The following is a 4,150-nucleotide window of genomic DNA, read 5'->3' as shown; positions in this document are numbered from 1 at the left end:
CTAGAATAGGATACATGTTGACCCCAGTTTTAAACAGGATTCTTCATTGAAGGAAAAGAGCCATACGAATCAAATTAGTGATTTCCAATGGTTTACATCCCAGGGTGAATCAGGTGACATTAATTTGAGCCCAATTTAATTTAGGCAGTTTTTCATCCATAAGAATAAGGTCTTTCTTAGGTCATATTAATAATTAAACCAACATATACACAATTAGCAATATCCTATGTAATATGAAAAGTTTTAACAACTTGTTCTCAATTGTTTTATATTCAGTTAATGCATTGCTTGGTTTTTTAAAAAAAGCTCAACTTTATTTTACAATATACTTTGCATTTCCAAGTGTGTTCTGTAATTATTTCATCGAAGCAGGTACACTTCTCCGGATTCTGAGTCAAACTCACCTGTATCTTCTGTTATCTGTTTAAATTCATAACTGCCTCTGCCATCCAGATGCAGGTAGTACTCATGGTGTTTCCAAAGTCTCTTCCTATGTGACAGAGTGAAGAGGATGCCGGCCTCTGGACAATGATTGCAGATGGAGCCTTCCATGTCTACACTCCACGAGTGTGTGCACTCATCCAAAACGACAATCTGGGGTTTATGATGAAATAATCTTGCCACAGCCATTCTTTGCTTCTCTCCACCACTGAGTACATCCATCCAATCCTGAACACCGTCCCAGCCTCCTTCACGTTCAAGGATATGTTTCAACTGGACATTATATAGGTATTCCTTCTGTATTAGGACAGATATCCCCTTCCTTTTCTGGTCTCACTCAGTCTCAAAGTGTTCCACGGGTCATATAAGGTCTCTGAGGAACATAAAATAACTTTGCTCTTTCAGGTTTAGTTAGATGTCCTTCAAAAAGAGGCCATAATTCACCAAGAACACAGAAAAGTGAACTCTTCCCATAGCCATTTGGACCACAAATTAGAATGTTGGCACCAGAATGAACTTCAAAATTAAGGTCTTGGATCAAGATATCTCCATTTGGAGTTGCTAAAGGAACATGATCAACATTTTATGTTATCAGCATGATAATTTCTCCAGTTCCAGGTATCAAGGGAATACTTTTGCTCTTTCAATACCCCTTTCTTGTTGCGAGATTATCGTGCATTCATATTTTCCATTATTTAAATCCTTTAGCACTTGCATTAATTCTGAAATCCAAGCAGTAAAACCAGACAATCTAGTCATTTCATGGCCAGGACTTGGGACATTCGCAAAAGCACCCTTCGACTTTGGTAGTAGTCTTCCAGAAGTTCTGGAGGTGGCCAGGGTGAGCCAAATCTAGGAAAGGGCAGCTGACAACAGGCAACCAACTACGGGGCAGGAGATTTGTCAATTATACTATCAATAAAGCCCATAGAAAACTGAAACAAAATGAAATTATGTAGTCTTCCATTAGTTTTTGGAAGACAGTGTGGATTGTCTGCTTTTCTCGTTTATTCCCGTCATATAAAGCAATTTCTTCACTGTTTGCGATGAGCCAGGAATTAACATATCTGTACTCTTCTTCATATTTTTGCTCAGTTACTGTGATCTTACCAAGAAGTCTTCTAGGTCGAGTTAGGAATAACCCAGAAACAAGCAAGTAGGCCATCATGCTCACTGGGCCCCAAGCTCCTATTGCACTCATAACTTGAAGATATACAAAACTATCTCTAAAAATGGCTTACTAAGATTTGAATACAGATCAACTACACTGTCACAAAACTTTTCTAAACCTTGTGTAAGCATCTGGACTGGATTAGCTATTCTGTTGTTCAGATTTCCCTTTTTATAATACATGAATGCTTGGAGATATTCCTCGCCGAGGCATTTAGTTAGCTTTACTCGGAAGCACAATGTGAGCTCATTTAACCCAAACTCCAAGAAGCTTTAAACCAGAGAGATGAGAGGCATGGCAGCCATGAAGTTGAATAAGTATCTCTTGAAATCTTTTCTGCTGTGACCAATGATACCACTTTCAATGAGTGTCCCATTTTGAATCATTGAAACATCACAATATGTTTGAGACACCAGCATAACAGCAATAAGTATCAAGTAACCCGTCTTTTTACAAAATGTTCTAGAGACCATGATTTTCAGAATCCTTGAGAGCCTTGAGAAAAACACCACGTACTCCATAGCTCATTCTTTTTCCTCTTCTTTCTCATTTTTCTATAATGGTGGCTTTCCATTTTTTCTTACTGTACAGGTGGAGAGTGAGACGCAGCTTGTGGAACAGGCAGAGCAGCAGGAACACAGCCCTGCCAGCGAGGAATTTCCCACCTTGCTGTAGGCCATCCTGACACTCAGGAGCGAGCCAGCAGGGCCTACCCTTCATTTTTTAATGCAGTGTAGAACATTAATTGATTTGTTGATGTTGAAAAATCCTTACATCTAAGGAATAAATCTCAATAGAATATGGTGTATAATTTTTAAATGTATTGCTGAATTTGTTTGACTATATCTTTATTATTTTTTTAATCATCACAAGATGATGTTTTTTAATTGATTAGAAAGAGAGGAGGGGAGGAGGGGAAGAGAGAGGAACATCAATGTGAGAGAGAAACATCAATATGTTGCCTATCACTCATGCTCCAACTGGGAATGAAACTGGCAACCTAGGTATGTGCCCTGACCTGGAATTGAACCCGTGACCCTTTGGTGCACAGGATAATGCTCCAACCAACTGAGCTACTCTGGCCAGGGCTGTTTTGCTAATATTTTGTTGAAGATTTTTACTTGTATGTTCATCAGAGATAGTGGCCTATGATTTCTTTCTTTAAGTGTTTATCTGGTTTTGGAATCATTATAATGCTGTTCTTGTAAAATGAATTTGGGAGTCTTCCCCTTCTTAAATAGTAAAGGATAGATGTTAGTTTTTCTTTAATTGTTTGTTAAAATTTACCTGTGAAGCCATCTGATCCACAACTTTTGTGTTTGTTGAGAATTTTTTGATCACTGCTTTGATTTCTTTAGATGTAATTTGTCGGTTCAGATTTTCTGATTCCTCCTGATTCAGTCTCGGGAGCTTGAATGTTTTTAGAAATTTTTCAAATTCTTTCAGATTGTCCAAGAATTTTCTTATAATTCTTTGTATTTCTGTGGTATCAATTATTACTTCTTCTTCATTTCTGGTTTATTTATTTGGGTCCTCTCTCCCTTTTTCTAGATGAGTCTGATTAAAGTTTAACAATTTTTTTTTTATCTTTTCAAAAACACAGCTCTTGGTTTCATTAAATTTTTTTTTTTATTTTATTCATTTATTTCTGCTCTGATCTGCCCCCTCCCCCTTCTTCTACTCACTTTGGGCTTTGTATGTTGTTGTTTTCCAGTTCTTTTAGGTGAAAGGTTAGATGTTAATTTAAGATTGTTCTTGTTTATTAAGATAGGCCTGTATTGCTACGAACTTCCCTCTTAGAACTGCTTTCTCTGTGTCCCATAGATTTGGGGTTGTCATGTACTCATTTTCCACTTATTTATGTATTCATTGCTTGCTTCTTGTATGTGCCCTGACTGGGAATTAAACCTACAACCTTGGCATACTGGGACAATGCTCTAACCAACTGGGTTACTCTGCCAGGGCTCTCATGTACTCATTTTCTTTTGTCTCAAGGTATCTTTTGATTTCTTTCTTGATTTTATTGTTAATCCATTCATTGTTTAGTAACATGCTATTTAGCCTGCATGTGTTTGTGTGTTTTTTAATTTTTTTCTTGTAATTGATTTCTAGATTTATACCATTGTGATCAGAGAAGATGGTTGAAATTATTTCGATCTTCTTAAATTTATTGAGGCCATTTTTTAAGGCCTATTATGTGAGCTATCCTGAAAAATGTTCCATGTGCATTTGAAAAATATGTATATCCTGAAGTTTTAGGGTGTAATATTTTGGAAATATCAATTAAATCCATCTGGTCTAATGTTTCATTTAAGGCCATTTTTTCCTTGTTGATTTTTTGTCTGGAAGATCTATCCTTTGATGTCAATTGAGTATAAAATTCCCTACAATGATTCCATTACTGTTAATATCTCCCTTTATGTCTATCAATTTTTAAAAAAATATTTAGGTGCTCCTAGGTTGGGTGCACAAATGTTTCCAAGGTTTATTTACTCTTGTTAGATTGATCCCTTTATTATTTTCTATTTGCATAAAATA

The 4,150-nt window shown here is 36.4% G+C and overlaps 1 pseudogene across 1 annotated transcript; it reads right to left on the bottom strand.

Annotated features, from left to right (window-relative positions):
* Window positions 1-360: 360 nt before the first annotated feature.
* On the bottom strand, window positions 361-2,265 carry LOC308252611 (ATP-binding cassette sub-family D member 3-like; annotated as a pseudogene). The gene has a single exon. The product of its transcript is annotated as an ATP-binding cassette sub-family D member 3-like (transcript).
* Window positions 2,266-4,150: the final 1,885 nt, after the last annotated feature.

This window comes from Plecotus auritus, assembly GCF_963455305.1.
Source record: "Plecotus auritus genome assembly, chromosome: 7".
Lineage (NCBI taxonomy): Eukaryota > Metazoa > Chordata > Mammalia > Chiroptera > Vespertilionidae > Plecotus > Plecotus auritus.
Note: the sequence above shows the minus strand (reverse complement) of the source record. Positions and strands in the feature narration are given on the sequence as shown.